The sequence below is a fragment of the Budorcas taxicolor genome, chromosome 4, assembly GCF_023091745.1.
Source record: "Budorcas taxicolor isolate Tak-1 chromosome 4, Takin1.1, whole genome shotgun sequence".
NCBI lineage: Eukaryota > Metazoa > Chordata > Mammalia > Artiodactyla > Bovidae > Budorcas > Budorcas taxicolor.
In genome coordinates this window covers 101,663,540-101,671,132 of record NC_068913.1, presented here as the reverse complement: position 1 = coordinate 101,671,132, position 7,593 = coordinate 101,663,540, and the positions used below count along the sequence as shown (strand labels likewise).

General features: G+C 40.1%; 1 non-coding gene across 1 annotated transcript; it reads left to right on the top strand.

Moving 5' to 3' along the window:
• The first annotated feature begins 6,411 nt into the window (after positions 1–6,411).
• On the top strand, positions 6,412–6,483 carry TRNAR-GCG (transfer RNA arginine (anticodon GCG)). The gene has a single exon. It is a non-coding gene; the product is annotated as a tRNA-Arg (tRNA).
• The last annotated feature ends 1,110 nt before the right edge of the window (positions 6,484–7,593 follow it).

The following is a 7,593-nucleotide window of genomic DNA, read 5'->3' as shown; positions in this document are numbered from 1 at the left end:
AGCTGTTGTTGCAAACTCCTCAGGCTTCTCGCCACTGACAGAAGAGTCCCCTCAACTCCAGAGAGAATCATAGTCTACGGAAAGGCGCCCTCTGGAGTTGTACAACTTAGCAGCCTTAAGATGGCCTGTGATGGGAAGATCCCCAACACTTGTAATGCAAGGCCACTTTCACTGTAAATAAACTTCAAAACAAAATCACTTACAGTGATGACTGCTACTTTCATCCCATATCTCTGACTCCCTCCGAGACCTCACCTCTCCATTCAGACAATCTGGTCAATTCCTGAGAACCTCTAGCTCTGAAGTCCTGTTCCAAGCTCCCCTCTCCTCTCAGCCCCGAGCTCTAACCTAGCGACATGGACATTGTTAAAACCACTGGAATTTTGGTGGACTTCTATACTGCAAATATTGATTGCTGCCTTCCTTCGTGTTGTTACCTTGCTGTGACGGAACAACGTTTGCGACTCAGCCTTCACCCCATTCCTGCCATAGCAGAGGACAGCCGGTTTTCAGCGCATCTATCCATTCTTAGGACATCGTCACTCCCATTGTTCAAAGGCTCCTCCCAAGTCAGTAGGGTGTAGCAATAGAGGTTACTGACCTTGGCACGGGATGGTCTGGGTTCCAATCTCAAGTTCATATAAGTACTAACACTTTTGGCAAGTAGTCATGCTTCAATATTCTCACCTATCATATGTGGCTGATAGTAATAGTATCCACCTCATAAGATTGTTATGGGGCTTAGCTACTAACCTTGTAGACAAGTACCTAACATGGATACATCAGTATCATTCCCAGATGTGAGTTTTGGGGTGAGACTGATTTGGTTAGAATTATATTCATAGCACAAGTGAGCATCTGGTCACCCCTCATTAGTTTTCAAGATAGGTAAGTTCTTCCTTGCCTCTTTCCTTTCCAGCCTTTAACTTACAATGTTCTAAAGAATGCCTATGTTGTATTCTCCCCTTGTTGATTAAATTTACTTAACATTGAAATAATGTCTTTCTATTGTAAAAATGGTATCCTTCTGTGGATCTAGGACTGTGGAAATTTTCTCCACTGTCAGATTTCTAGTTTACACTCTCTGCTTCCATTATTTTTCTCACTGGCTACTTTCACCAGCTACAACCTTCCCAAGTCTACCCCAACCACATGTTCTCATCTCCTACCATAACCAGGAAATTACTATTTCCCTTTATAATATTTTAGGATTTCCCTCTAGCTCAAATGGTAAAAAATCTGCCTGCAATGCAGGAGACCTGGGTTCAATCCCTGGGTCGGCAAGATCCCCTGGAGGAAGGCATGACAACCCACTCTAGTAGTCTTGCCTGGAGAATCCCATGGACAGGGGAACCTGGCAAGCTATAGTCCTTGGGGTTGCATAGAGTCAGACACGACTGAGCAACTAACTACTGCTACTGCTTATAATATTTTATTAATGCTTCTGAAATACAGAACTGATGTAAAAAACCATTATCATACTTTAACAAAAAGCTCTTGGAACTATACATTTAGATTTTAACAAAGGACTCCATGTAACATTCCCACATTTAAAATCACTTCTTGGGATTTGAGATATTTTTATAAACTGGAAATAACAAGATAAAGCTTAGGTGAAATCAAATAGTGAAATAAAGAAACTGAATAGGATATTGCAAGATCAGGACAGGAAGGAGGGGACTGTAGTTTCGATTCCCTCTAAGTATGGCAACAGAAAAGTGGCAAGGACTATTGTTAAGTTAAAAATGTCTATGAATGCTACCTCCAAAGGCCTCTCTCACTCAGATTCTGTGTGTCTCCTGCCTGTGTGTTCTTGGAAGTTATTTCCTGCTTGGTTGTAACTTGAAGTAGCTTGTTCCTTTGGGTGGAAAAGATGCAATTTGGGGAGAGCACATTATTTCTAAGAGCTTTTCAGAGCAATGAGCTACCCACAAATGACTCATCAGAAAAGCTTTCAGATCCCAGAATGGCCAAGTTTATCATCTAAAAATGCTCCCAGAGAACTTTTTTCTCTCCTTCATCTTCCTGTCATTTGAACTTTCACCCACTGGTCTCCCAACAGCATTTCTCAGGGACTCACGAGTCGGGCACACATCTCCTAATGAGTTCATCCCCCCAGTGAGTTCATCCCTCCTGCCATGCCTCAGCACCCTACAGCATGATGGGCAGCCACAGGGCAATGATGGCAACTGTAGGGAGAATGGCCATCTGGCCATGTGCACCAAAACAGAGAACCACACCCTTTTAATTTAGTTTGGAAGTGTGTTTACAGTTAACAAATACTTGCCCTGGCCCAGTCTCCCCAACCTCTACCACTATTTTATAAGGAACATTTTCATTCTGTAGTAAACTAGTAGTAACTTTGGACCCTGAATTAATCACCCATCTCTATCAACAAATGTTACCAATGTACCCCTTCATATTTCAGTTAATTGAGACTTAGTAAGAAGAATGGGATTTGTTGTAGTTGTTGTTGTCTCTAAGTCATGTTCAGCTCTTTGTGAGCCCATGGACTGCAGCACTCCAGGCTTCTCTGTCCTTCACTGTCTCCTAGAGTTTGCTCAAACTTATGCCCATTGAGTCAACGCCTTGCAACCATCTCATCTTCTATCGTCCCCTTCTCCCCCTGCCTTCAATCTTCCCCAGCATCAGGGTCTTTTCCAGTGTGTCAGCTTTTCACATCAGGTGGCCAAAGTATTGGAGCTTCAGCTTCAGCATCAGTCCTTCCAATGAATATTCAGGGTTAATTTCTTTCAGGATTAACTGGCTTGATCTCCATGCAATCCAAGTCTCTCAAGAGACTTCCAAAAGAGACTTGGGTGGATAGTAAAAAAAAAGGTTAGTGTTTTTGAGGGGAGAGGGAGATTGGCAAAAACCAAAGTATAGAAAACTTGGAGACTGACATCTCATTTCAAACTTGGAAATAAATAACAAAACATATAAATCTAAAATGTTGAATATTGTTTTGTGTTAAAACAGTTCTAAACAGAAATTAGGCAAAGGTTCTTTAAGTAACAGATGAATCTGGAGATCTGGATTAACAGACTGAACGCCTGGACTGGATGGTCAAAGATATGAAGTAGGAAAGCTCTTTGAAATCATAGGACAAAATGGAATGTGAAAACTGTGTAAACTGAGTGAATCTGTGTAATTGAGGATAAACTGTAATAGTTGCATTTGTTTCTTAGGGCCACTGTAACAAATTACTACAAAATGGATTGTGGTAACACAAATATGAATTTACTGTCTCACAGTCCCAGAGGTCAGAAAACCAAAATGGTCTCACTGGGCTAAAATCAGGTGTTGGTAGGGCTGGGCCATGTTCTTTAGGTTCTAGGGAAGAACTCATTTCCTTGCCCTTTCCAGCCTCTAGAGGCCACTACCACTCTTTGACCTGTAGTCCTTTCCTCCATCTTCAAGGTCAGCAATGGCCAGTTGAGGCTTTATCACATCCTATCACTCATACAGTCTTCTGCTCCCTTTTCCACATTTAAGCATCCTTTTAAGTACACTGGACCCACCCAGATAATTCAGGACAGTCTTCTTAAAGTCAGGTCTCCACCAACCTTAATTCCATCTGCTACAATTCCTTTTTTCCATGTAAGGTAACATCTTCATTGAATCTGGGAATTGGGATGTGGACATTTTTGGAGGGCCATTACTCTACCACAAGAACTTTTTAAAAAAGCATTAAGAGCGACTTCCCTGGCAGACCAGTGGTTAAGACTTCACCTTCCAATGCAGGGAGTATGGGTTAGATCCCTGGTCAAGGAACTAAGATTCCACAGGTCTTAGGGCCAAAAAACCAAAACATAAAACGGAAGCAATGTTGTATTAATAAAAATTGTATTAATAAAGACTTTATTGTATTAATAGACTTTAAAAATGGTCCACATTAAAAAAAAATCTAAAAAAAAAATAAAGCATTTAGAGAATGACAATCAGTGAGAGAAGAAAACCCAGTGGAGAGAGGGGAAACAGAACCCACAGTGCAGCTCACAAATTAAGGTGGGAATTGCGAATTGAAATGAGTTTAGGAACTAACTCTCCAAAGGAACTCTATTAGACTACACTTTGTGTTCTAACTCGGGATCATTTGTAATGCTTCCCCATTGAAAGGGTAGGGGTGGTCGCTGCCTTTTTGTGAATCCATGTTAAATGGAACAAAATTCTTGAATTGAGATTACTAATTCACTCATCAATCAAGGAAAGATTCAAGCACTGCTGTTCCATGAAGCTCTCCCTACCCTACGGGCAGAATTAATTTCTCTTCCTTGGATCACTGTTCCTTGTGCTTTCCTTTCTAACAGTACTTATCATCTGTAATGTAATTTCCTGTTTTCCTGCCTGTCTCCCTGCTGGATGATGAGGTCCTTTTGAGAACAGGGACCATGACTTAGAGATCTTTGTATTCTAAGCACCAACCAAGATAGCTAGCATAAGGAAGGCATTCAACATGCCTTCCTTACTGAACGATAACCTGTGGGATGAATTGAGAATATTCTGAACTACCTCCAGGTGTTAGGGGAAGGTGACTGGATGGTATTTGGGGATTGGAAAGTAGATGATAGCTTTAAAAATAAGAATAATGCCCAGTAAATCTTTAAGTCCTGAGATGCATCTGAGAGAGCGAGACAGGAAACTGAAAGGAATTAAGAGACAAGGACATTTTCCCTGATAGACTGCAGATTGAAAAAGCAAGGTCAAAACTCGGATAAGAAAATTTACCTGCTGTGCCTTTATACATTCTGGACTATACTTAGCATACAAATGAATGTTGAAAAAAATACCCCAAGCACCAAAATGATAGATCCAGGAAGAGGAGTGGAATATTACATAATTTTTAAGCAGTTAGAATTTTTGGTCAATTAATGATATACGTTAGAAAAGTGTCCTTCATATACAATTTATTTCCATAATACTTTATGGAAAATGTTGACACTAACCACCTAGAAAGAACAAAGTTCGGAACTTCTTCCATTCCTTCTGGAAATATAAGATTGATTTTGAAGTTTCGTGAATTCCATGTTATATTTGGAAGAGAAGAGAAACTAAAACTCTGATCTAGCAAGAAGAAGAAATGGAAAAGAGGGGTCAAGTTGTCACTAAACCAAGTTTGTCTTGCTCCATGCACAGCAAACCAAAATGCTGAGGTTCAGAGGGTTGAGGTAAAAAGAGGGCTTATTCAAAAAGCAGGATAAGAAGCTATCAAAATATCTTAAAAGGTAGTTTCATTTCCAATTATGGACCAAAGAAATTACAGTAGAGAATTAATAAGTCTCCATTTTTTATCTTGTACCTAATGATCAACAGCCAATTAGAAAGAGTAAGTGAACAAGGAGACCAAGAAAATCAGACTGTGTTCCAGGAGCATGAGAATAGCGTGGAAGAGAACAGTACACCAAACAAGGAGGGAAAAAAACAGGTCACAAATAGTGTCCAGTAAACTCCAGTATTTTCAAGGCAGGCAAAGAAAGAGGAGTTCATTAAAGTACTTGATAAGGATAAACAGGAGAGATGGGAGGAAAATTATGAGAACAATGTCTGGAAAACCATAGAGATGAATGTTTCAAGCAACCAGTCAACAGTAGCACCAGATACTGCAAAATAAAAAACATATGGTCAATAAGGTGACCATAGGTCTAAACGTTTCCACTGAGCATAACACAAAAGAAAGAATTCACTTCTGGAAATATTAGACTTTTCCTCCATATAGTTTATTTTTAGCATAAAGCCTTAATATCCCATCTTCACTCCAAATACATAAATTCAAACACACACACACATTCCTATTGATGCCTCACTAAAAATGACAAATGTTCAAGTAGGTAAGAAGAAAAAACAATAATGCTGTTTTCATTTTCATAAAGGTCAGCGGACCAATTGGCTTCATTGATTTGGAAAGAAAAGCAACTAAAGCATTCAGCCACAAAGCTAAAGGTTAGGGCATGGTTAACTGACAGCAACCATGCCATTTTCAGATCTAGACAGGCAGTTTTTCAGCTAATCAAAAGTGAATTGTCTTCATCAGGTAAATCTCATCAGATCTAAATTATCTCACAATATGACTTCCACTAAATTTGAAGACCAAAGTCTATGGATTAGAAGTACTGTGCCAAAGAAAGAAAAAGAGAATAATGGGTATGAGTAATTAATGATTATTCATAAAGCATTCACTGTATCATGAGACAGGAAAGGTAGAGATTATTAGTTGGGTTTCCACATAAGGAATAGAGCTGAAGGTAGCCACATGACGACAACAGCAACACAAAAAGAATCTTAGAGGAAAGTTTGAACTCTAAGTCACAGTCACATTTTCTATACACGTAAAAAAATGTGAATTGTTGATGAAATTGTGTAGATGGGCATGCATCAGAACAAACCAATTAAGGACAGCCTAAGTGTTCTGCTTCCCTGCTGACTCAACTGGTAAAGAGTCTGTCTGCGATGCAGGAGACCCAGGTTCGATCCCTGGGTTGGGAAAAGCCCTGGAGAAGAAAAAGGCAACCCACTCCTGTATGCTTACCTGGAGAATCCCATGGACAGAGGAGCCTGGCAGGCTACAGTTCATGGGGTCACAAGAGTCAGACACGACTGAGTGACTAAACGTAACCTAAGTGTTCTGCTAAAGCTGCTGACACTCACCAGTCATCCTAATGTGTGTATTTCTTTCCAACTCCATGTTCAGTGATATTGTGCTGGTATTTTGAAAGCAGGCTTAAGAGGAGCATTTTTTTCCCAGCTTTATTCAGGTATGGTTGACAAAGAAATATTGTATATATTTAAGCTGCGCAATATGATGTTTTTGATATAGGTACACATTGTGAAGTGATTACCACAATCAAGCTAATTAAAATATCCATCACCTCCCATGGGTGTGTGTGTGTGTGTGTGTGTGTGTGTGTGGTTAGAATACCTGAGGTCTACTCTCTCAACAAATTTCAAGTGAACAACACACTGTTATTAACTGCAGTCACCATGCTATCTGTTGGGTCTCCAGATTTAACTTATAACTAAAAATGTATACCATTTAGCCATTCTAATTCCTATATTCTACATAAACTCTCGTCTAAAGTTCCGTCTGATTTATTTACTCTCCCTTTGAGGATTTTATGGGTAAATTTTATCATAATACTATTATGGGAATAGATGCTGTAGGACCACTTCGGGCTTCCCAGGTGGCTTATTCGTAAGGAATCTGCCTGCCAGTGCAGGAGACATGGGCTTGATCCCTGGGCCAGGAAGATCTGGAGATGGCAACCCACTCCAGTATTCTTGCCTGGGAAATCTCATGGAGGGAGAAGCCTGGCAGGCTCAGTCCATGGGGTCGCAGAAGAGTCAGACACGACTTAACAACTAAACACAACAAAGGCCCTGAGAAACTCAGGCTTCTGGGGTGCTTAATCACATACACACTATGGTTGCCAGGGGTTGCTCCCTTGCCAACAAGGCAGTTTATTTATCTATATCTATTGACAGTATCTGTTCACTATACTCGGGGTTTTTGCTCCCAAAATTAAGAAGTATTTTAGGGGCATATAATGCCCAGAAAAAGTTCTAATACTAACATGGAAAATGTGCTTGAATTACCCA